A 27,193-nucleotide genomic window follows, 5' to 3' on the forward strand; every position below is an offset into this window, starting at 1 on the left:
TAACTAGAAACTACAATGTTTACTAATTTAGGGGAGGAGGATTGGTAATTCGTATTATTTGGATTATTCGGGATACTATCTTTGAGTGCTATTTTCACAACGTTTCCGCATTCTGTAGGTGTATATTGTCGAACTGTTGCTACCCTCGTGAATTAAATAAAGGGTTATGTCTGAAATTCCGTGCAGTTCTGTTTGACAAAAAAATTCCTGATTTAAACAAGATACACGTAAAAAATGTCGGATGTTCGATGCCTCCGTTCAGTCTCAAGAGACACCGGGTACCCGATGCGCGTGTAATTGTGAGGCAAGAGTTGCTAAACATCCAACTGCAACTCTCCTGAATCAGCACTGCTAGAGTACAGTGGCAAGGAGAAATGCAAAGCGAAACAATGTCGACATAAACGGAGAGCATATACAACACCTGGAATTCCCAAATAGTCACCCACTTTTAGCTCAACGTTGCTTAACTTCGGTGGTCTACCTGGAACTCGTGTGTCAACATAAATTATACCGTATGTCGGAGGTCACATCGGTCGAAACGTTGTGAAAATGACGCTCAAAACGAAAACAGTACTCTAGATAATCCAACTAATGCAAAGGAAGCACTACATTGGGCGTGTCATATTTTAACGGTGTGTTAAATGCTTTTAGACACGGCGTGTGCAATAGGACACATCAATTATGTCCATAGAAATAACATTCCGGATAACAAGCAACCAGTCTTTCCACTAATTGATATATTCTAGAAAGTCTGGACAATCAATACTTAGCCCGTTAGAATGCAGAGTCCATTAGTCCATCGTTTTGTTGTTGTGAACGGTACGCCATCTTTAATCGCAGTATTTTCCCCCATTTATTTTGTGCAAAATAATTTATCTTTACAGTAACTGTTCATTCTCTTTCTTTTAAGTGGTCGCCAATTATTTACGAGACCTTGTCATAGAGAAAGACACAAAAGATTACATGAATAAATACATGAATGGAAACCCTAAACGAACCAAGAAAACAATCAAGTTTTTCAAAGGTTACACATTGCTTATGCAAACGAACAAAGGAACCCAGAGTTGTCCGTATGCAATATCTTCAAACTTTGAGCAACGTGTTGGAATACGTTCATGAAATTTTGGGATGAGAATTAAAGATTTGTAATGCTTGGATGAGCCAAACTACTGTTCTCATCTTGAGAGTTGTGCTCACAAAGTTTCGACCGATGTAACCTCCGACCTTCAGGTGAATCTTGAACTCGGGAATCTCTGCAGAGATCAGGAATATCTGCACGATGATTTCATGCCATGTTCTAGCGGACAAAAACAAGATAAACAAGCAAGTTTCTGTCACATATAACTAGAGATAATAACGACATTCTCACCAGTACTAATACTACTATTACCACCACCACCACCACAGATTGGTGGCATCAGAATCAGACTGTCTGAAGATCTTGCCCAAAAATGCACGAAAAATTACTGATTTGATTTTCCCTGCCCGTTTGAGAAAACTCAATAATTTTCGGAAAATCCAAATACCAAAACATTATTTTTCTTATATTACTTGTATTAATCTGACTATTGTTCTTATCTTGAGTGTTATTTGTGCAACTTTTCGGACGGATTGGCCTTTGACCGTCCTCAGACATGTTTTTTTGTAACCAACATGCCTGAGAACAGTCGAAGAGTCCTATCAATAAAAGTAATCTAAACAATCAGCCTCTAAAAAATTCAGAACATTGTCGTCTACAAAACAACTAAACCTAATAAACAAATATTAAGAAACATAAAGAACTTAAAGCATAAAACCTTTCACCAAAATTACTGGATACGATATTAAATAACCCAAAAAGGTTGATATGCCGTAAACAAACGAACCAAACTGCTGCTACAACCACTACCACCGTACTCAAGAATAGCAATGCTTTTTTCCCCATGTTCATATCATTTTGTTCTAGGCAGAGAGCGCATCTTATCGAATGCGAGACATTCACTTAACATCTCATACATTTGAACCGAGAGATGTTATTTAGATACTAATCGCTACTTTCGATGCAATTGTATGAATCTCTTGTACTTGGTTCCCCGGGTATATTTGCCTGGTAGCTTTCAATTTCTTTTTCATTAGTGCGATTGCTGCTATAATAACTGGAATGATAAAGATCTTCCTAAGATTCCAGTTTCTTTTCCTGCCGTACATAATATATTTTCCCTCTCAGCTCTGTTTAATTCAGTATCATTGGGTTATCTAATGTTGAGAAAATATTTTTATATATTCCATGAAAAACTTTGGGGTGTCAGGTGCAATAAAATTAAGAATACTATTCATGATTCTATAAATAAACATCTGTACCCCGTTCCTCCGCGTCAGGTGTTATACTAAAAAATGACACTTTGTACCATGTAATGGCAAATATATATAAAAATACGTCACATTTATGATACGGGTGAATGTGTGTAGTTCTGAAATTATTAGCATATATTGCAGGCGTATAAAAATAAATCGCCAAAAACATGGTTTTTTAAAAAAGATTTTTTTTATTCGATACACTCAAGTGCTTTGCATCTCTGGTAGTTACTGGCAAGTGGTAAGGAAATCTACTCACAAATAAAAAAAAAACATCACTTTCCCATGTTATATAACAAACTGGTTAGAAATCGATTTTTTTATCACGTGATACACTAGGAACCGTTTTCCTTTTCTTCTTTTATGGCTACCGCCTCTTTTTTTTCGCTCTGTCTAACAGACGAGCATTACCAGTTGTTGCCCGGCTAACAAATATCGTTCAGCAAAAGAAAAAAAAAAGAAAAAAAAAGAAAAAAAAGAAAGAAAAAAAAGAAAAAAAGAAAGAGAAAAAAAGAAGAAGAAAAAGAAGAAAAAGAAGAAAAAAAAGAAAAAAAAAGGGGTAGGATCCTTCTATCGATCCAGTAGATATCTCACTACTAATGCAATTCTCTTCCTATATAAGAGTTAGTGACGTCCAAGGATGAAGTACTATTGCCACATCTGGGCAGGGGCTGCTATCCTGCCTGGATAGAGTTCGATATAGACTTCGTAGCCTAGTAAGGGATTCCCTTTTCTCTTCGCTGCAACCTCTTTCTCACAGAAGGGATGTTGCGAGTCCGTCTCTGCTTTATCGTTATTTTCATGGCAAGTGGTCGTCTGAGTCCCAATCTATGGTCTCCCCCCTCGCCAAACATTCACGTCCAGCTGCGAACAATATCAATAATTTCCCACACTCTTTATGTGTGTCTAAATCTGAATGTAGATTCCATGAACAAAGCTTCTTTCTGAAAACTGCACGCCTGTGGAACTGTCTTCCGTTTGCTTGCTTTCCAGCTGACTACAATATGGTTGTCCAACGTAGTCCAACGTAGACAAGTTCTTGATGAGCCGTTCAACTTAAATTAACAACTTAACTAAATTTTTATTACTGAGCATTACTATATTGCCAAATTGACTACTGTACTTTCTTTAACCTTTATTCTCGAGTGGCCTCTTGGCCTGTATAAGTAGTGATGCCTATGTAAAAAACAAAACAAAATAAAATCTACAAACATTATGCTGCTGAATCTAGTTCAAAGTTACACTCTTCTGGAGGTTGAAGGTTGAACCCTCAGTACGGTTGACACACAAAAAATTATAATTGATTATTACTTAGGATGTCAACACAGTCATGACTGACAAAACGAGAGCAAGCTACTCTCGTAGATTAAATAAAAAGTTACGTTCGAATTTTCGTACAGATTCCAGAGTTCGACCGAAAAATTTCCGAGTTTGACGAAATATACCTAGAGATCGGAGGTTACATCGGCCGAAACGTAAAAATAACACCCAAAACGAGAACAGTAGCCTGAAGAATTCAAATATTAAAAAAAAAATAATGTGATTGAACGCATGTTTAGAAAATAGATTCGGATTCATAGAGAGCGTTTCCACTTAGCTATGATTCCGTTTTGTGTAGCTCATATTTTATTCACTAATATTATTTCAACTTTTAATAAAGAAAATCATCTTGTAAAGTACAAAAAATACTTCGATATATTTGTGCTAAATGACTTGCACCATTATACATGGGTTTCAAATATTTCGAAACTAAATTCAATTATACGTACTATCAAGAAAATGCCACTTCCAGTTGCATTCTTTTGCTTCAATGTTACTGCCTCACCCCCTTATCCTCGACCCCCGAAAATCAATAGAGTAAAGCATTCTTGTAATGATCTGGTCCCTGTTGATTGCGGTCTATTGCTGATTCTTTGCAATTCTGCTTTGCCTTCTGCCTTTGAGAAGAAGTTATTTTATTGTTAATCGCATGAGACGCTCTTTCCGGAGAATGCCGACGGGGCTGCCAGTGCTTTTTTTCCAGGTTAGAGTACCCCTCCTCCGAGTCGCTGACTTCTTTATACCACTTTTCGACCCTGCTGTCAAAGTTCTTGCAGTGGGAGAGAATTAAATACCTCTCTCTTAACCGAAAATAAAGAGAAGGTAAGCGCTACAGGAGGAGTGCATTATTAACACATATCACATCATCCCTAACCCCCGCAAAAAATTATAGCATACTAAAGAAGGTGACATCATGACGCATGTCAAATCAGGAGGTAATGCCTGGAAGTATTATTTAATGACAACAGATGAGGTACTAAACCAACCCCCCTATTTGAAAACTAATCTGAAATGTTGTATTAAAGCGAAATGAACATTTTAAATAATAGAGTTCCGTCTTTAAACAGATTATACGGAGAGTATAAAAGTAATTCATATATATGATTAAAATTTATGGCAATTAAGTTACAGGGGCTTCCGCGTTTCATTCACGTAGGAAATCGCCAGACTAAAATACACTGAATTCATACTACTGGGTGTTTACTTTAGCAAGCTAAATAATCAGATTAACTGTAATTCCCAGTTAAGGGTTAATAGATTCATTAACCAATGGTAAGGCTTCTTTCAGATAAATGTGCGCTGACTTTTATCCTATCTTTTTTTCTGCTTTGTATAGGGATGACGCCCCCATTTTTTTGTAAATGTATCGAATTAATAGTTGGCTTTATTCGAACACTGCTTGCGAGGGTAATTATCTTAAATGTTAAATTAGTATTCACACATACATATACATGTGTGTGTGTTTGTGTACGCGCCACTGTTTCAGTTAAAATTTAGAAATAAATTACAAAAATAATTTACTATTTTACGCCTGAGCGGAACACAAACCCCTAAAACCCAGCCAGCATATATATTTTATGAGTAATAAAAATAAGCCGCAAAAACAAAGAATAGAAAGCCACCATTCGCCAATACATAGAGTATTGTTGCGACAAAGGAAAGTCTCCAATCTTATAGGTCGTGCACTGTCAACTAAGCTCCAACTACTGTCCCATCGCTGCAATGTTGCATGCCTATGCCCGTTTTACAACTATTTTAATGGAATATACTCTGATGAATTCGTTGCACGTCTGACCCCTCGACGTACATAACCCCAACTAACCAGCTTAGCAACAAAATAACATACCTTCAATCGTTGAAGTCCCTAAATGTCGGAAGGCTTTCTACTCCAATAGTTTCTTCCCTCGAATAGCTGACGGCAACCTGGATGTCTTCAAGTCCAACATGAGCAAATTCCTGATGAACCGCCCTCTTAAGTAAGACACTTTATCAAATCTCCAATACTAACGTACTGTACACGCAATAACCCTTATCCCCGAGTGGCTTCCGAGCCTTGATAAGTGGAGATTACCTTGTAAAAAAAAGAAAAAGTTTCCGTTCTGCCATCTGCTTCCCTGATTGTACTGATATGCAGCAGCTTCAATGAAACTTTAATATCTTGTTCATTTTCCCTAAACAGTCTCAAATAGTAGCCCCCTTCGTCCAAGTGTCGATTTGTTTTGTTTGGAGTGAACACGAGTAAAAAAAAAAAATAAATAAAAAAAAATTAAAAAACGCCGATGAAGAAAGGTAGGAGTAGAATTTTGTTTGCACTTAGTGAATTATTTATTTTGATAGTAGAATTAAGTCAGCTGACACTCGTCTCATTTGTAATGGTTATAGGGAATTAATTGAGATTGCCAGACTGACTTCCTCATCTTGGTTGTTATAGTCACAACGTTTCGCCCGTTTTGCCCTCCGGCATTCATCAGGTGTTTTGTATCGAACTGGGGAACCGTTTGTTAGGAGTCAAAGTTTACAGTTACCCAAAGATGCTGAGTCCAATCCTGAACGAAGGCAGTGAAAAGTAACATTCAAAACAGAGAATCAGCAACTATGTCCCAGAGCCTAGCTGGAGTCCGAACACGGTACCCCCGTAATAATAATAAAGGGTTGGGTTCGAGACTCCTAACAAACGGTTCCCCAGTTCGATACAAAACACCTGATGAAGACCGGAGGGTAAAACGGCCGAAACGTTGTGACTATAACAACCAAGATGAGAAAGTCAGTCCGATAATCTCAATCAATGAAAACACCTCATCTCAAAAATACAGACAATGGTTATAAGAAAGTTGAGGATATTTGATAAGTCTTGAAATGATAACATGCTGATGGTGGGATATTTAGAGCGACGTCACATCCTTTGGAGAAGAGAGTGGTTATAAAAAATGGATAACAAATAAACGGAAAAATTCAAGTCAAATTTACAAATCTCTTGACTTTATATTGTTAAATGTCCCCAGTATTAAGCGATGGAGCGCTGGGTTATACTTTATACCTATTACCTTGAACTTAATCTTCAATATACTGTAAACTTTCCGATAGGTTTGAAACTGTTTCCCCGTGAGAAAGAGAGTCTCCTGCGAAATATTAAAATATGTTCTTCAGCATCACGAACTATATAACACTAAGAGAATTATTTACTGAGAAATAAATAAGTTTTAATGAATAAAAATATCGAATATAATATTTCCAACTGGCCGGGTTCATCTATCATTACTCCGTCCGGCATTTATTGCATTGGGAATAGATTTATTACATATTTAGATACTTATTAACCAGCAATGCTTCAAGTAAACTACTACGCCCTGATTATATACGAACCACATGATGAGAATTAGAAGTTAAATCAGACTTTATTATATCATCAGACCAATAAGGAAAAAAAGAACATCTTTAGACCCTGCCATTTCGAAGCTAAATGCTTCTCCTCAGTAGAGAAAAGCCAGGAATATACATTACAAAAATAAAAAGATTAAGTAAATTTGCTTAGAAATAAGATAGAAAAATGTTGGAGATAATTAGCAGAAGGCAAGACTTTATTCGTTAACAAATGGGAGCAAATGAAGGGGTGTAGTGAAAAAGATATGGGAAGAAAGGCGAAGCAAGAACAAAAATACATGAATCGATGCCTCAGTTCAGCCTCCAGAGAAAATGGGTACGCCTTTTAAGAAAAGCTGCCTGTGTAACTGTGCAATCCAAACCACACCTCTCCTAAATTGACACCGCTTGTGTCCAGTGGCAAGGAAAACTGCTAGATGACTGAAAACAATGCCAAGATAAGCGGAGAGCATATACAGCACCTGGAATTCTCGTATTGTAACCCATTTTAGTACTGACCAGGCTCAACGTTGCTTAACTTCGGTGATCTAACGGGAACCAGTGTGTCAACGTAATTATGCTGTATATAATTAGTAATAAAATAGATAAACAAGAAACCAGATAAAGTCCAAGCTTCATAAGAATGTATAAGTAAAACCCGTGAAATATCATTAGGCGAATTAAAAAAATAGATTTAATTATGATTCTTACTGTCGGCTCAAATATAAAATATAAAATTTATAAATGCGGCGTTTTTCTCGTATCAAATAGAAATGCGGTTTAGAGAATTTTATACCTCACCCATCTAAAAAAAAATAAATAAAATATTTGATATCCTGCCATTTAAACAATCTATTTGTGTTGTCTACAGATGTGTATCTAACATAAGTGATTAGTGAGATCCGTGAAAATCCCAGAGTCGTATGCTTAATCTATCGTATATAGCTGCCGTGAGTAAAACAATTTCCTCCATTCTTTTTACATTCGAGTTACGCAGACCCAGGATATTGTACCATCTTTATACAAACTAGAACTTACTTAAGTAACTACACGGCATAATTTAGTTGTATAATATATCTGTTTATGCTAATCTTTAAAAAATGCCTTCGTACATTTGTAAAGTATACCATCTTATAGACAACCAGCGCGAACACAGACCGCACAATACTATTATACCGTCTTTTGGAAGAACAGGCAGTACACTTTGATCATAGGCAAAGAACGTGTATTTTATTTAGAGTGTCATATTCAGCTAAACAATGTAGCGAAAATACTATATCAAACTGCGGCTTGACAAAAAGAAAATGACGGACAAAGCTCTACACAGAGACGCAACGACGCATCTAAAAATGACAAGCAGAAATAAACGCTTAATAGATACGTCATTTCCATTATTTAAGATGTTAGATACTTAAATAAAAACAACTAAAAGAACACCAATTCATTCACTCGCTTATTCAATTAAATATTAGGTAAGTAATGTATGAGGTTGTTAGCAACGATACCAAAATTAGATTCCATGTTTCACTGCGCCAGATTTCTTCTTGGTTCTTGAGAGAGATCCATATTGAATACACTTACCTGGAAAACAACAGAAAAAATAATTTTATTGTAAACATGTAAAGAAAGCAGAATTAATAAATTATCATTATTTGAAAACAAGAAAACTCGATTAGACATTTCGATAAATACGTGACAAATATTAATTAGACAATTTTTAATTGAATAAATTAAAATAGTAAGCAAAATCAAAATTAAATAATAATAAAAATTAGTTTTTAAAAATCCCTTTTCTCCCATAAAAATATATTTCTACTAAAGTGTACGGAACTGCTGTAACAAGGGTCATATTTATATGAGGTAACCCAAATACAGAAGTGCGCAAGAAGATTTTTGTCCATATAACATTTGAATTTCTCCATATTCATGGGTTCAGGGGAGCAGGAACTAAATTCCAAATAGAAAGCAATCAGAGGATATGTAACAGAGCCGCTGCCACGAGTGTAGCAACAGCGGTTACATGACGTATATGCAAATGATTGAGCCAGTGCGCGAAGTGACATCACGACAGAGGAAGAAAGAAAAAGACAAGGAAACGAAAGAGAAAAAAAGGACACGTGGATAGCAAACGATGGAACACACATGGGCTGCAAATGACCGGCAAGGCATGCCGGCGTAAGATGGACGTGTGACCAGGGTGTGATATGAGAAAAATTTTAAAGCACGTGTTCGATACGACAGTGTTTTTGGTAAGCAGATGTCGGAACAAGAACTGAAATGACTTATTAAAACAAACAAAAGTAGTGTCGAATTTCTTTTATTTTGTTTGTTTCATTGCGACTGTCTCATACACAACGTGTTGGGTCAGAGTGTTAAAATGTAACGGCGCCGCCGAAGAAAATTTACGACTACGTTACAGGAAGTAGTTATCAGTCGAAAACCTTCCAGCATTTCTATAGTGAAGAGGTGAGGCTCTGCATCTCTTCGAATGTATTTTCGTTGATTGAGTAAAAATATTTTATCTCCATATCTATAGCATAAAGTTTGTGCGTATGTATCTAAAATTTATCGGATGGGATAATGGAAGTGTTCGCACCTCTATGTAAAGTCTGAGGGCATAAGTTCTTAAAATTGGAAATATATTCTATTTTATGAAATTTCAATCATGTGTATTAACTTTTTTCTCGAAAAGACAAAGAATGGAATAGTATATTAAATCAAGGCTCTCCAGCAGTGTTGCTCAAACATCACTTCCCTTAATCACAAGAACAAAAACTGTTCCAGATATTGGATCTAGTTACTCATCATAATTAATTTGGCTAACATATTCATGTAATAAAAAGATGTCTTCTTTACTTATAAGGTTCGCCCGTCTCCAAATTCAATATATATAAAGATATATGACTGACGTAAGTGAACATTTGAAATTAAATGCTTAAATTCAACGTTATTTCACGCAGTTAATGGTAGCCGAATTGATACGGTCTTCGCCAATCGAACCAGAGATGTCTCGTGCTGCGGGATCACTGAAGATTCCCGAAAGGATGAAACACTAGTGTCTGTAGGTATTTAATTATTATAGTAAAAAAAATAATTTATATATATATATATATATATATATATTCAATGGAGAATAAACTCCGTAATAATAAATACGACATCTGCATTAATTAAAATATATTTAAGCGCATTTTACAATTCTGCAAGGCCGGATGTTCCCGCTAGTTTAAAATGAGATCGATCAGATTAAAAAAAATAAAACCGATTCATCTTGCTTTGTTTAAGATGACTTGCTTTGGAGTCGATTCTTTATCTTTCTTTTTAAATGTCAGGCATTCTGAAAATTGCATTAAGCATTAAAGACATGAGAATTCCCGAGTAAAAATGAATTAAAATAGTCTGTCTTTATTCGCCCATGTATGGAGTATTGTTGTCATATTTGGGCCGATGCATCTGCTACTAGTCTCTCACTCCTTGACAAGGTTCAAAAGAGAGTCGCCAACCTAATAGGTCCTGAACCAAGCTTCAGCCTCTGTTCCATAGGCGAAATGTAGCATCCCTCTGCCTGTTCTACAAGTACTTTAACGGTGAATGTTCCGACGAACTGCAAGCACTTGTACCCCCTCAACGTAAATACCCCCGACAAACAGTAATATCCCACCCCTCCACAGTAGAGATCCCTCGATGTAAGAGAGTGAGTGAGTGTATTTGTTTAACGGCATTTCAACCTCTAAGAGTCATTTAATGCCAAAAAAGTTTTGTTGGTATAATAGATTTTCAGTTTCTTGTAAAAATTTTTTAAGTTTCTTGAAAAAGTTTATCTTTTGAAGCAAGATGTTTTAGGTTTTCTGAAAAATTGTTTTAGTTGTAAGAGATTTGTTTTTCTAAACTGAATTTTACTTGTTTGTTTTATAGGAGTTTGAATACATTTGTTTCTTTTAAATAGTTTATGATTTGTTGGGGTTCCACTTCCTGGAACACTTTTCTAATGTTTGTTGTTTTAAAATATTTCTTCTGAGTGTGTTTGTGTTTTCTACATTCTGTCAGTAGATGTTTAATTGTTAGTTGTTGATTGCAGAGTGTGCAATTTGGTGTTTCCTCCGCTTTGATTAGGTAGGAATGAGTTAATTTTGTATGTCCGATTCTTATTCGGTTTAGTACAATTTCTTCTCTTCTTCCTTTAAAAATTTTTTGTTTTTCGTTTTTAATTATTGGTTGATGTTCATGCAATTTGTTTGCAGTGCATTTGTTCCATTCCTCTTGCCACATGTTTTCTATATATTCGTTGATTTTTCTTTTTAGGTCTGTGTGTGGTATTTTAATTTTTTCCATTTGGTGGTTTGTGGCTTCTTTAGCCAGTTTGTCTGCTTTTTCATTTCCTGGGATGCCGACATGACTTGGTATCCAGGCTATTATAATTTTTTTATTGTTTTTTTTCGGTTATTTCATTGTATTCTTGTATAATTTCTGTGATAAAAGGATGTTTAGATTTTACTTCAAGGGCCATGATACAGGATAGCGAGTCTGTATATATTATGGCTTTTTGTTCGTTGATGTCTTTGATGTGTTTGAGAGCTATTTTGATGGCCTGCAGTTCGGCTGTATATATTGAAGCCTCGTTGGGCAGTCTTATTTGATATTGATTTTGTCCATCTGTGCATGCTGCGCTTGTTCCGTTTATAGTTTTAGACCCATCGGTGTATATTTCTATGTATTCTGCATATTTTTCTCTTAGTTCTCCAAAGTTGCTTCTGTTTGTTATATTATTTGTAATGTTTTTCTTGTAAGTAGTAAGTGTTATGTCGGTTTCTGGTTTGTGTAATGTCCATGGGGGTCTGTCGTTTGTTTTCTGAGTAATTATATTGTCGGGGTTTTCATTGATTTGATGTATTATTTCTTTAATTCTGTGTCCAAAGGAGGGTATACTTTTTGGTTTCCTTGAATAAGAGTTTGTACATTGTAAGTTGAAGGTAGTTTTGTATGTTGGGTTTTCGGGGTTGGTTTGTAGTTTTGTTGCGTATTGTAACGCTAGTTTTTTCCATCTTAAGTGCAGGGGTAGTTCTTGGGCTTCTACATGAAGGCTTTCCATTGGAGAAGTTCGGTAGGCTCCCAGGCTGAGTCTTAAACTTTGATTCTGTATTGTTAGTAGTTTGTTTTTGTAGGATTTGTAAGTAGAGCTGTATATGGCACAACCATAATCCAGTTTGGATCTGATATGTGAGCGATATATTTTGAGCATTGTAGCTTGATCTGCTCCCCAATCTAGTTTTGATACTATTTTTAAGATATTTATTGCTTTTAAGCATTTTTGTTTTAATTTGTTAATGTGCTCCTTGAAGTTTAGTTTGTTGTCTAAAATGATCCCTAGAAATTTGGTGTGTTGTACTACTGGTATTGGTTGTCCATCTAGTTTGAGCTGTGGGTCAAGGTGGTATTTTCGTTTCCTACAAAAGTGGATACATGTGGTTTTGCTTTTGGACATTTTAAATCCATTTTGGTTAACCCAAAGGTCTATTTTGTTAAGGCAATGTTGCATTTGTCTTTCAATAGTTGGCATATTTGGTGATGAGTAAGTTATTGAAAAGTCATCAACAAATAGTGTTTTTTCGAATCCCATGTTAACATTTTCGATTATACTGTTGATTTTAATTAGAAAAAGGGTGGCAGATAGTACGCTACCCTGTGGTACCCCTGTTTCTTGTGTGTGTTGATCTGATGTTGTATTTCCTAAGCATACTTTAAATGTTCTGTGGGATAGGAATTCTTGGATAAATTTTGCTAGGTTTCCTCTGATTCCCATATTATGAATATCTTTCAAGATTCCATATCTCCACGTGGTGTCATACGCCTTTTCGATATCAAAAAAGATTGAGACCACGTGGTGGTTTCTTATTAGACCGTTACGAATATATGTTTCTAGCCGAATAAGTTGGTCATTAGTACCTTGATTTTGTCTAAATCCACTTTGGTGCGTAGAAATGAGGTTATATTTTTCTAAATGCCACATTAGTCTTGTATTGACCATCCTTTCTGTTGTTTTGCATATACAGCTTGTTAAGGCGATAGGACGATAATTGGTAGGGTTGGAGTGATCTTTTCCTGCTTTAGGAATTGGGATGATATTGGAGTCGAGCCAGTGTTTTGGAAAATTGTTAGTCCACCATATTTTGTTAATTATCTGTAAGAGAATGTTGAGAGATGTGTCTGGCATGTGTTTTAGAAATTGATAGTGGATGTCGTCTGGACCAGTAGCTGTATCTTTACTTTTATGAATTGCATTTTTTAGTTCTGTTATAGTGAAAGAGGTGTTATAGTATTCTTTGTTATTGGATGTGAAATTGAGTTTTTCTTTTTCTGCGTTGTTTTTGTATTTTTGGAATTTGGGAGAGTAGTGGTTGGATGATGAGTTTTGGCTGAATTCATTTGCGATTATGTTTGCTATTTCTTTTTTGTCTATAGTTTGTCTACCATTTGGTGTATTTATATTATTTATTGGTGTTCCAAGTTTTTTTCCAGTTATTTTTCTTATTATTTCCCATGTTTTTTTTGATGGCGTGTTGTTGTTCAATTTGGAAATATAGTTTTGCCAGGTTTCTTTTTTGCTTTTTTTTATAATATAGCGTGCTTTTGCTCGTGCTTGTAGGTATTTTTGAAGGTTGGGTTTTGTAGGATGTTGTTTGAAGTGTTTTAGCATTTTTTTCCTGTTGGTTATTGCTTGCTTACATTCTATTGTGAACCATGGCATTGATTTTGGGTGTGGTTTGGTGGAAGATTTTGGGATTGTCTTGGTTGCTATTTCGTTTAGTGTATTGGTGAAAGCTAACATAGGATCTGGTTTGTTAACTATTTCTTGATTAATTAGATTTGTGCAAAGTTTGCTAAATTCAGTCCAGTTAGCTTTATTAATTTGCCATTTTGGTTTTGATTCTTCTGTTGTAGGTTCTTGGGTTTTGAGAAAAATTGGAAAGTGATCGCTGCCACACTGGTCGTTATGTACCTCCCATTGGAAGTCCATAAATATTGTGGGGGAGCATAGTGTTAGGTCGATAGCTGATGTCGTTCCTGTGCCTGGGTGAAGGTATGTGTGTGTTTTGTCATTAAATATAGTTACTTCGGGTGATTCCAGTAATGATTCAATGGTTTTCCCATTTTGATTAATATTCTCACTTCCCCACATTTTGTTATGGGCGTTGAAGTCCCCCATTAATATAAAAGGTATGGGGAGTTGTGTTATAAGATCTTCAATTTCGGTTTTGTTTAGTTTATGTTTAGGTGGAATGTATATTGAACAAATGGTTATTGGTCGGTGAAGTGTAACTTTAATTGCTATTGTTTGAAGGTTTGTTTGGAGTTGTAATTTTATATGTGGTATCTGTTTTTTTATTATAATTGAAGTGCCACCTGTGGGTCGATTATCTGCTTGTGATCTGTTTGTTTGATTGTAGATGTGGTATCCTTTGAAGTTGATGGTGTCCGTTTCTTTTAGAAGAGTTTCCTGTAGGCCGATTATGCTGGGGTCATATTGTGCTATTATATGTTTGATTTCTTCGTAGTTTGGTTTTATGCCTCTGCAGTTCCATTGTATGATGTTTTTATTCATTTCCATAAGTTCGTTTAATTATTAATTTTTTTTCCTTTTTTTTTTCTGTTTGGTTTTTGTTTAGGTTTTTATATCTATTATTCTATTGGTTTGTTGTGTTTTGAGTGGTTTTTGCTTTGTGTTTACTTGAACTGCTTGGTTCCTCAGTCTCCATTTTCTCTTCCTGATCAGTTCTGTTTTTGGAGCTAGATTTTTTCCTGTGACTCTCGATTTCAATCAATTCAAATTTGTTTTCATTTTCGATTAATATTGTCTCTGTTTTTTGTTTACTTTGATTTTTGGAAAGAGGATTTGTGTTTTCCCGTTCTGTTTCCATCTTTCCAGATATTGTGTTTTTATCTTCTGCTTTTGTCCTTGTACGTGATTTGGATCTTTCACGGTTTATTTGTGGTTTTTGCTGTTCGGGTTCTTTTTTGCTCTTTGGGACTTGTTTTAGGTCATTTGACTGAGTTTTCAAAGATACTGATATTTGTTTCTTGTTTTCGTTTTGGTTAGTTTTTAAAGTTTCAATTAAATTTTTGAGTTCGGAGATTAGTTTAAGTAGGTCTTGGTTTTGGGTTGTTTGGTTTGAAGTTTTTGTAATGTCTGCGTAAGTGTTTATTTTTTCTCGAGAGCTTGCTATTTTCCTTGCTTCAGGAAAGGGCACATTTTGTTTGTATTTTATTTCGGCTATTTCTTTTTCTTTTGTGTAGATTTTGCATATTTTAGAGTATGCTGGGTGTCTTTCTTGGCAATTTGGGCATTTTGTTTCGTTTGGGCATTCACTTTCAGTATGGTTAGGTTCTTTTAAGCCACATTTTCCACATACTTTCTGTCCTTTGCATGCTTCTCTGCTATGTCCATATTTATGACACTTATAACATCTCAGAGGGGCTGGTATATATTGTTCTACTTTTTCTATTGTGTATCCGATTTTTATTTCTTTGGGAATTTTTGGTGTATTGAAAGTTAGTATGTAGGTTTTTGTAGGTATGGTTTGACCATTCCTTTTTATGTTTATTCGGACGTGATCGATTACTCCCTGTTTTCTTAGGGCATTTTCTATTTCTTCTGCTGTAGCCAAGCTTAATTCATGGCTTTTTATAACACCTTTTGATGTGTTTAGTCTTTCGTGAGCATAACTTTTGCATTTATAGATATGGAATTTTTCCATCTCTAAGATGTTTTTTGCGTCTTTATAGTTGTCGACTGTGACAAGTAGATTGCCATTTTTCATTTTTTTTGCTGTTTTTGGGTTGCTGTTTTGAGACAGAATTTTTTCGATTAGGAATGGAGATAGATCGCTGATCTTTTTTCCTTCCAAGGTTTCGATTACTATGAATCTTGGATATTTTTCTTTATCAATTATTTCATAGTTATATTCTTGTTCACTGTCTGAGCTGGTTACGTCAGAGTGGGTTCTTTTCGATTTTGTAGTATTTTTTTGATTTCTGGGTTTTTTGTTTGGGTTTATTATATCCATAGAAGTTTGTTTAGATTTTCATCTCTCTTGCTCCCCACCCTCCTCGGAGCCCGAAATTGGGAGATGTAAGGGGGGAAACCCATTCGCCCTTTCATCCCAGGGATACAAAAGAGATATACTCAATTGATTGAGTTTGTTCCATCATTTCCTGTTTCCTCCTTTAGTTTCTTCTTTCCCAGTTTGATAGAAACGTTCGTTAGGGAGCAGTTGTGTGGTTTTTGTCTCATCAATTGATTGGCCCTTGCCATCGCCTTCTAACACTTAACTGGTTTGTCTATGTTTGTAGTAATGAAATGTATTATCTTTGGATTAAGTTTTTTTTTTTTTTTTTTTAAATTTTATTTAGATGTTATAATTGACATTTTCAGTGTAAGTGTTAGGGCTTGACATGACTAGCCGATTGGTTGGATCGGGCCTCTCCAACCGCCCGTCTAGCCTAGTACAAGGCCAAAGTAGAGTGTTGCTACAGGTACCTTTATTTTCCCTAGGCATCGGTTGCTCAGCCACCAGGATCCTTTTCCTAGGCATCACGGGTTGCCACCCACGGCCAACAGGTAGCCCCGTTGAGGGACTTTTACCCTCTGCAGGGGGAACAGTCGGCATATTCTAATGCCCTGCCGACAGGGTCAACCGGGAAGTAGAGAAGGAAAAAAGGAGGGGGGAAGGGGAGGGGGCTGTTGTTTTTATTTTGTTTTTGTAGAACATAATTAAGTTTTACAAAAGAGAATAGAAAACAAAAACAGAAATCGATGTAGGTGCGTTTCGTCTCAGGAAGCCAATAGGCAGCCTGATCTGGTAGCACCAGTCGATGTAAGAGAGCCTTCTACTCCAGTAGTTTCTTCCCCAGAGCTGCTAGACTTTGGAATTCCCTTCCAGGTTCCTGCTTCTCTAACTTTACTGACATGCAGAAGTTCACGTGTAACGTGAACCGACATCTTACTTCCCAACTCCCCACCTAGTACTCGTGTAGCCTGTGTCCCTAATAGTAGCCCCCTACATTAAAGTGGCAATGTGTCTTATTTGGGGTAAAAAAAAGGTAGCTTTGCATACTGCTACCTTATATGCTTCCATGTGTTATGATGTTGACATATATTGTCTGTAATTTATAATTAACGGTTCAAGTCATCCATCGCTCTGATTACTGTATTTCTGTAATGACTTTTGTATCATGTGGATGCAATACTTATATTTCATAAGGTCTCTATGAATAGTTAGAAAAATTGCGACTTTTTTCAGTGGAACCATCTACTGTTCATACATCTGTCTGAACACCACAAGCCGTATATAAACTAAACAAATTGCCTACAACAAAGAATAATAGTTCTATGTAATCAAATATGATTTGGCTACATATATGCATACATGTTTCTGCAGAGAGTTCTAGTTGGAGATCTTGCATTGTCAGGCAGCAGAGCGAGAGTACTTCTAGTGTGCGCTTAGTCCATACATATATAAAAAAGCGTTTTTTCAGAAAGAAAAAATAAGAAAACACGAACAACTAAAGTACTCGTGTGGAAAAGAAAATGGGAAGGTGGAAATATATGAAGTAAAGAGGAGTGTCATAAGTCACTGAATTCAGGCCTTCATTAAGACAAGATTTAATAGTTTAGTTTATTAAGTTTCACGTTTTATTAGTAGCTGGCCAAAGCAGTGTTTTGGCGCTACAATATATATAATGTAGCTTAATTGCTGATATATATATATATATATATATATTTTTTTTTTTTTTCAAAACTTAGTACCTAGCTCTACTTGCGCATCGAGCACTGCCGAGGTAAAAACTGAAAATACTTACGTATAATTTTATGTATATATATATATATATATATATATATATATATATGTATATGTATATTAGTCTGTTTTACGTACACTCTGATATTCTGAAGAAGTATATCGATATAACTTTGATTTAAGTTTTTCCTGCTGACGTCACGCTTTCCTAAACGCCACTTGTCGCTTAAATTTCAATTACTACCCCACTGCATAAATCTTTAACGCCCTGGTATGGGTCAGAGGCACATAAGAATATTTCTTTTCTATCATGTGATTCACTTCATTTTTCATCATTTCTTCCAGTTGTCCTTTCCTTATAAAAAAATCCTAAAAACCTCGTATATTCTTAAGCCATGAAGACGATATATTTAATGGACAATGTATTGCATGTCACTTAAGTATATTGTATTCGTGGTACTTATTGAAAAGCGAACACATTTGCTGTAGTGCCGGAATTGCATTTTGACAGTAATGTACACTGATAGTAATGCCTCTACAGAAAACATTTTGAAGAGCCAATATATTAATGTATTTGCAGTTAATCTCGTATATGCGCTGTTGTAAATGTATATCTATTTATTTTACTGGTAAATATTGCCATGTTAGGCATCATGTACCAGTTGAGATAAATATAAGAACAGATGTTGTATGACTGTCTGGGAAACAGGGCAACATAGAACAAATATATTGTTTAAATGATAACGAATTTTTTTCCATCGAAACTGAAGGAATACATAACTACTTAATCGATTTCAAGTAGCCCAAACTATATGATAAAGACATTTATTTGTACATAAATACAATAGAAAAATGCATGGATTAGTTGTTAAAACTGGAAAAGAAAAGGACAAGATATTCTAGTAAAAAATAAATTAAATTTATAACTTAAAATATTGCAGCATTAAAAATTGATTATATAATGTTATAAATTGAACTAAAAAGTCTTAATGTTGCAATATTTTAAGTTATAAATGTATTATACTTTTTACTAGAATAACTTGCCCTTTTTTTCAGTTTTAACAACTAGTCCTTTACTTTTCCATATTTAAGCTTAACCATATTACTTTTAATGCTCGCATTTTTTTTAATTGTAATCAGTGATTTTTCTAGGCGTCCAGTAAATTCACTTGTTCTTTGTTTAATTTTAGTCTTATTTTTTGCTCCCATAAACATAACATACACATATGTAATAACAAGGTGCGGAACTGCTTTCAATAAAATCTCCCTAATTATCTCTTTCATTCTTTCATTCCCTGTGTCACTTGTTACTTCTCTTTTTGCGAGAGCGGTGAATTGGTAGCAACAGCAGTTGCTGAAGCGACGTGGTTGCTATGGAAACCAGTCATAAAAAACGTCGCTCATCTGCTTACGACTTTTTTTTACGATTTTGAACACCAGTAAATTCACCACAACTTTTGTTTTACTGAACGAAAATTGAAACTTTTGTTCACATTATAGCTGAGAAGGTGATCTAAAAACTGTTATACTTGTTTGAAATTTGGTCAAACATGAGTGAGCGGTGAAGTTCTAATTGACTAAAACTGTCACTTAACCATATATTTAAACACTACCGTGGTAAAATGATATAAATCCAGCCCATCGCAAAAATGTTAGTGAATGTCTTTACTAGTTCACAGGAGAAACCATTTAAAGTTAATTTAAATCCCAACCTCAAAAGTGAGGAGTCATTGCTCAAAACAAGGTCCACCTACTGGTAGTTTATAAATGATAAATTACCATACACAATTCTACGATTTTATATGAATATTAATGCGAACACTGACGAAGCGTAATCATTTCCGTCTGTTTGACAGAATGTAATATATTATACATAAATGTAAATGAAACGTGAGAATAACATCCAAGAAGACAACAGTAGACAGAAAAATCGAAATACAATAATTTCACCCATTCTATCTATGTATAACTTTATTAAAGTCCAAGAAAATTCGAGGTATTAGAACGTGGTGCATTCCATACGAAAACAGATTTTATTACTTTACTATTTACCGCTTTAAAAAAGGGTGATCTTGTTTATGGGAAGAAAATGCGTTACTCGTTGAAGTTGGCCTGATGCCAATGTAAACACTGAATACACAAGAGTCAAATATGTCATGTGACTGTCAGATTAAGGATGCATAAAAATGTCAGTTTTCGTCTTGACGAATTGATCCGTCCCTTTTCTGCTCTATGTTTAATGTAATTCATAATCATAGAAATTATATTTGACAGTTACTTATAAATTCTACGCACCCCACACACACTCTCTCTCATATATATATATATATATATATATATATATATATATATATAATCGCGTTGACACACCGGTTCTCGTTAGTTAAGCTACGTTGAGCCTGGTTAGTACCAGATAGATGACCATTTAGGAATTCTAGGCGCTGTATATTCTCTCCGCTTATCTCGGCATTTGTTCCCAGTCATCTTATACATACACTTCACTTGCCACTGGTATTTAACAATGTCGACTCAGGAGAGATGTGGTTGGAAATTGCACACTTCCTGCCGCAAAAATTTCACTCGTAGGCACCGCTTCGTGGGTATCCATAGTCTGTCAAAGACTGAAGGAGCCTCCATATATCATAAATATGCAACATCAAGTCAACCGGATTACCAAAGCGTAAACCTGAATCATATTGCAATTTGCAAAATCGATATTTGAGTCTGCACAGCCAGTTGTATATAAATGTGTGTTTCTCTGATGAAAATATTCCAATCTATTTGATAATTACATAGTCTATCCAATATGTCAATTTGTTTCGTAACAGAATGCAACATTTACCGTTTATTCATTTATATTCTTTTAAATTACTGATTAAAAAAAAATCACATTTATTACTTTATATTGCAAATTCAACTTCCATTATAACATTAAGTATGATACATTTTTATAAATCGTCGGCACACTTTAAACATTACCGACTGGGATATATATTTTTAGCAAGTTTAACTTTTATTCATTCATTTATAAAACAATTTCAATTATTAAATAAACAAACAAGAAAAAAAACACAAAATTAGAAGACTAAAAATTTGAATCACATTAAAGCAACGTGTTTGATACAATATAAATTAAAACTTTTCCCCTTTGATATTTTTCTCATTAATTATTTTGCAAGACAAGCTTACAAAAAAATGTAGACTTTTATTAAAATTTGCACTAAAAATCAATAAGGCGTGCTGATTTGACAGAATCGTTATTACTAAGAGATAATATTAATTCGTCTACTTCTGTGTTCTTCGAAAATGAATGGACGATCGTTACTTCAATGCTTTTCTTTTAATATGTCATTTCCGATCGTTATTACCGTATCCGGTTTCGATTTCATTAGCACGACATGACCAAACTGAATTAGAATTGTGTTAGAAATGTGTTGGTAACACCGGGAAAGAAAAAAAAACATTCGAACACACGGACCTGGATTCAATGTGAAGAATCTGGGGCTTTCCACCATTGTCTTAGGGAATGCATAATTTGACCCAGAAACATGTGAAAAGATATCGGTCAAAGGTTGAAACAACAGACAAAGAAAATATTCAACATGCTAATAGAAAATATAAATAAAATCGTCACAGAGAAAAAGTCAGTGAGGCAGTCAGTCTGTCAGACACAATAACGCACACCGCCTTTCGTGCTTTTCAGAATCGTCATAACAGTAATAATTTATAGGCAAAAGATGATTTATCGGTTTGAAATAAAAGCAATATATTTTTGTAGATCAACTATGTTGTGATTTCTACGTCGTTGTACGTGTTTGTATATATTCGTACCAACGACAAAAGTATATGTGAACATCTATATAGACTGGACAAACGCATTTTGAACAACTGGCCACAGCGAACACGTAACAATTATATTTACTTTCCACAGCATGAAGATATAACACAAGGTCTGAAGGTGGTAAGAATTAAGCCAGAACACATAAATGATGGACAATCTAGCGTATAAAAGGTTTCTAGGCAATCCTGTCAGTTTGAATCTCCTAGGACTACCCAAGACTAATACTGTAGGCTGACAGATGAATAATCACAGACATTACCAAGTTCCGATCTGACTGATTGTTGAGAACGGATATTCTGGCATTTTTTTTCACAATGTAGAAAAATAATGCTCTGTAAGTGAATTGAACATTCAGTACGATTACATTAAATAAATCTTATATATAGACAGAAGCTGAACTGATTGCTATGTGCTCCTGTAGAATGAGTATTAGTTGAAATATTTGAACGCCGGCAATTAATTTTCTTTTGTTACCTTATTTAGTATCGATACAATTGTCATACTTCCCCCTTACCGTAGTAATACATAAATGGGCATAATAGATTTTATAGGATTTTAACTCGATGTATCAGATTCCCTGAGCCGTAACAATATCAATTAAGTCAATTGATCAATGCTTCAAAATAATTAGACAAAACTGAAATCCAAGATTTTTTTTCTGATGACCATTCTTTACAGCATTACACGAGTGAGATTATAAAGTACATGACAACTTTTCAAAAGCAGTCTTATTGAACTCTGTGGCAATTTAATCGCAAGCAACATTATACATCAAAATATATTGCCACTAATAAGTATATTATTTGAGAAAACACATTTTAGATGCATTTTCCTATAATCATTATTTGTATCCAAATACAGTAATTACTATAGTAATAAGTCATATTTCTAGGAGTAAGTTACTGGGAGCTGTGTTAAATAAAATAGTCAGCAACCTCAGCAAAAATAACCTTAGTGACATGCAATATGGTTTTCGTTCTGCTATATCTACAGCAGATATGCTTACGGTTATATCTCATATGATTAGCGAATCTCGACAGAGGCTTCCCTTCTAGGGCAATTGCCCTTGACATATCAAAAGCTTTTGATAGGGTATGGCATAAACGTCTACTTAAAAAGATCTTCAGTTTTGGTATGGCTGGAAATGTCTCCAATTATTAAATCATTTCTCTCTGGTAGGTTCATAAGAGTAATGGTTGATGGGCAGAAATAAGAAGCTCACAGTATTAATGCTGGATTCCCTCAAGGGTCAACCCTGGGTCCAACTCTCCTCCTGATCTACATCAAGGATCTTCCAAATCACATCCTTAGATTCGTAGATTTATGCTGATGACACTACCATCTATGGTAGCACATCAAATACCGTAAATGACAAAGTTCTCTCTGATTCTCTCTCCTCTGATCTTGAGCGACTGGTACAATGGGGAAAGAGGTGGCTGGTTATTTTTAATGCATCTTAAACCAAGCTTCTATGCTTAAATCAACAACGCTCTGTCCTCATCTGACATCAATTTAAATGAATGGCTCTCGTCTTGGGGACGCTTCATGTTTTGAAAAGCTCTGGCTTCACCTTTACTCCTGATCTGAAATGGAACACGTACATCAAATCTGCTGCCAAGGTCGCTGGAAAATGATGGGATCCTTATATCGATCCAGTTGATATCTCACTACTGATGCAATTCTCTATTTGTATAAAAGCCACGTACGCCCAAAGATGGCTTACTGTTGCCACACCTGGGCAGAAGCTGCTGGAAAGATCTTATCCTGCCTTGACAGAGTTCAAAATAAACTTCGTAACCTAGTAGGGATGCTCTTTTCCATTCCTTGCAAACTCTTTCTCACAGAAGAGATGTTGCTAGTCTGTCTCTGCTTTATCGTTATTTTCATGGCAAGTTCTCGTCTGGGCTCTAATCTATGGTCTCCCCTCGCCAAACATTCACGAGAAACACTCGCCTAGCTGAAAACTCAATAATTTCCCCCACTCTTTATCTGTGCCTAAACCTAAACGTAGATTCCATGAACAAAGCTTCTTTTTTAGAACTGCACACATGTGGAACTGTCTTCCGTTTACTTACTTTCTGTCTGACTGCAATATGAACGTAGTCCAACATAGACAAGTTCTTGATGAGCCTTTCCCCTTAAGTAATCTAATGCACCAAATTTATACTTCCAACGATTCTGTGATATTGTCCCTTTGACTATTATACTTTTTAACCCTTATCCTTGAGAGGCATCTGGACCTTGATAAGTGGTGATTCCATTTGTAAAGAAAAAGAAGTAATTTATCAAAGTATTACAACACTCTCTGTGAAAGCACAGAGCGCAGCAAATCAAAAAAGTTGATCCGGCTTTATAAGCCAATACTAAACAGCTATCAGTATATATATTATAATAAAGATATATCCCTGTCTGCTTATTTGTTCACAGTATACGTTATCTATGTAATCATATATCAAATCATCTGCCATGATGTCATGTATGACGTATATTGTATGTAGATAAAAATTGGCGATTCTAGCGATTTCAATGTACGTAAAAATATAGAGAGTGTAGTATGCAAGTATGTATATATATATATATATATATATATATATATATATATATATATATTCCTTGACAAGTATTCTCTTAGTACAATACATATATATATATTGTACTAAGAGAATACTTGTCAAGGAATATATTTGTAGTCATCCACGTACAGTTCTGTTTCGTTGTATCACAACTCATCAGTGCAGCTAGACTAAGCCGAGGCTTGAACCTACAACAATCGCATTGACAGTCGGCAGTTCTATCCATCGACCCACGGGAGCGGCGCACTTAAATAGCCTCCACAAATGTCTATTTTAAACAAACATTCGTCCACTACTTTTAGAGTGCTCAAACCGATTTGTTTACAAACAATCAGCGGGCCTCGCATTTTTCAGCGGGCGAGATTACTTACGGCAGTATTTACCCAAAGAGAGAGGGGGGGGGGGCTTCGTCCACTTAGAGAACACCTGTCAGAGAATAGGTACAATTAATTTCTTGAACAGAACAATTTCGCACTAATAAATTAAACCAAATATAACCCAGATTACGACACCCCGCCCCTTTTGGATGCGTTCCAAAATTTATGATTGGTTGATTAGTTTAAGAGTTATGTACGTAGAAATATATAAAGATATGCACACACATGTGTGTGTGATCATTGGATATAACCGATTTCGGTTTTGCGCATGCTTTTTCCGTTCTGAATAGAGATTGTCTAAATAGAAATTAGATTAGAAATAACTCTACATATAACGACCGGTTGCAGATTGGCTCGGTGAGTGTGAAACCTATTTAAAATCGCACCTTAAGCCTATAATCAACATGTCCTCGCATGTAATCGAACAGTGATAAAATATCCACTCTTAAAAATTAGTGACTGAAATTTGTTGGACAATTTAAGAATAAACTAGCGTTTATTTATATCAAATATGGTCGGACTTCAGAAACGATTTTAAATTTTATTTAACAAGTGCATATATAGAATTTAAAGAGTGATGCCACCCTATAATAATGATAACATGTTTTATATAAAAAAAATTAAAAATAGTAAAAAAAAAAACAAACAAATAAAAAAACAAACAAATAAAAAAACAAAAACAAAAAGCAAACTCCGAATAATAGAATAGACAGCGTCTAAAAGACAGTTGCATGCTAGGAAAACTTGTAAGTGTTAATCTTTTCTCTCTATTACAGAAACAGAAAAAAGAGATAAGTTAAATTGTTAACACAAGTTATATCCTTACATCATTCGAAGACATTTATGCTGATGACACTATTCTATAGTAGCACATCTAAGACAGTAAACGATCAAGCTCTCTGATTCTCTCTCCTCTGATCTTGAGCACGTGGTACAATGGAGAAAGGAGTGGCTGGTTACTTTTAATGCATATAAAACCAAGCTTCTATCTTTACATCATTAACGTTCTGATCCCCATCTGGCATCAATTGAAATGAATGGCTCTCGTCTTGGAGAGGCCTCATGTTTTGACAAGCTTCCGGGCTTGACCTTTACTCCTGATCTTAAATGGAATACATACATCAAATCTGTTACCAAGACCGCTGGAAAAATGATGGGATCCTCATATCGATCCAGTAGATACTGATGCAATTCTCTATCTTTATAAGAGCCAGGTACGCCCGAAGATGGAGTACTGTTGCCACATATGGACAGAAGCTGCTAGAAATGGCTTGTCCTGCCTTGATAGAGTTCAATATAGACTTCGTAGCATTGTAGGAGATTCCTTTTCTCTTCCCTGCAACCTCTATCTCACAGAAGAGATGTTGCGAGTTTATCTCTGCTTTATCGTTATTTTCATGGAAAGTGTTCGACTGAACTTCAATCCATGCCTCCCCTCGCCAAACTTTCACAAGAAACACTCGTGTAGCTGAAAACACTATCAATAATTCCCCCCACTCTTTATCTGTGCCTAAACCTAAACGTAGATTGCATGAGCAAAGCTTCTTTCTTAGAACTGCACGCCTGTGGAATTGTCTTCTGTTTTCCTGCTTTCCAGCTGACTACAATATGATTGTCTTCAAGTCCAACGTAAACAAGTTCTTGATGAGATGTTCCATTTAAGTTAACAAATTTACCGAATTTCCATTACTAACGATTGCTATATTGTGCTATTGACTACTGTAAACTCTTAACTCTTATCCTCAAGTGGTCTCTGGGCCTTGGTAGGTGGTTATGCCTATGTAAAATAAAGATAATTTATCAGACGTAGGAGGAAATTGGCATCACATTAACAGTAAATTATCATTTGAATAACAAGTGCTCTAGAAAAGATGAAATTAAAAACAGTGATTTATTTCTATCAGAAGATTACACGTGCACAAAAGGAAATAAATGATAAATAATAAAATCCATAAAAACTTTAGTTTCTATAATGTATCATTATATATACACAGATCACACAGAAACACGTGTGTGTGTGTGTGCGTGCGTGTATACGGAAGTGTGATTTGATAAAAGGCGAAGACAGTGCTTCATAAATCTGCTTACATATAAGCTACATTGTCAAGCTACGGTCATATTTGTCATCTAAAACCGTAAAACATGACAGGTTTTTGCAGCCATCGTGTTAACTTGTACACCAGCAGCCATGTATCATATTTGACCGACACCGGGTCAAGTCAGATGTTATCGTTTTCAGTTTCAGTTGAAAGTATAAACGGTAAGTAAAATCGGTTTTTATTCGTCATCTAGTTTCATCGTACATTGTTTTCTCTTTACTTCGCCTATCTGTGTCAATACTAGTTGACCGACCTGTTGAACGTTGATTTTGTGTGTTCTACCGTAAAACACTTGTCTTATTATATGCCTAAAGAGAATCCTTATTTTTTTCATAATTTGGACTACTGTTCTCATCTCGAGTGCTTTTCTGATTTATTTCCATGTTCCCCTCGGAAATTGTAGTAAAACCGTTGACATATACTTTTCTTTCCCCAGGAGACGACACGTCTCGAGGCTAATAATACTGAAAAAAAAGTCCAAAAGTCTTTTCTG

General features: G+C 35.3%; 1 long non-coding RNA gene and 1 pseudogene across 1 annotated transcript in view; both read right to left on the minus strand.

Annotated features, from left to right (window-relative positions):
* The window catches only part of LOC145276969 (uncharacterized), a 440,156-nt gene that overhangs the window by 118,179 nt on the left and 294,784 nt on the right, over positions 1-27,193 (minus strand). The gene's annotated exons all lie outside the window — the stretch shown is intronic.
* LOC145277263 (5S ribosomal RNA) lies at positions 7,485-7,602 on the minus strand (annotated as a pseudogene).

This window comes from Euprymna scolopes, chromosome 5 (genome assembly GCF_053919585.1).
Source record: "Euprymna scolopes isolate OS-2025 chromosome 5, ASM5391958v1, whole genome shotgun sequence".
In the NCBI taxonomy this organism is placed as follows: Eukaryota; Metazoa; Mollusca; class Cephalopoda; order Sepiida; family Sepiolidae; genus Euprymna; species Euprymna scolopes.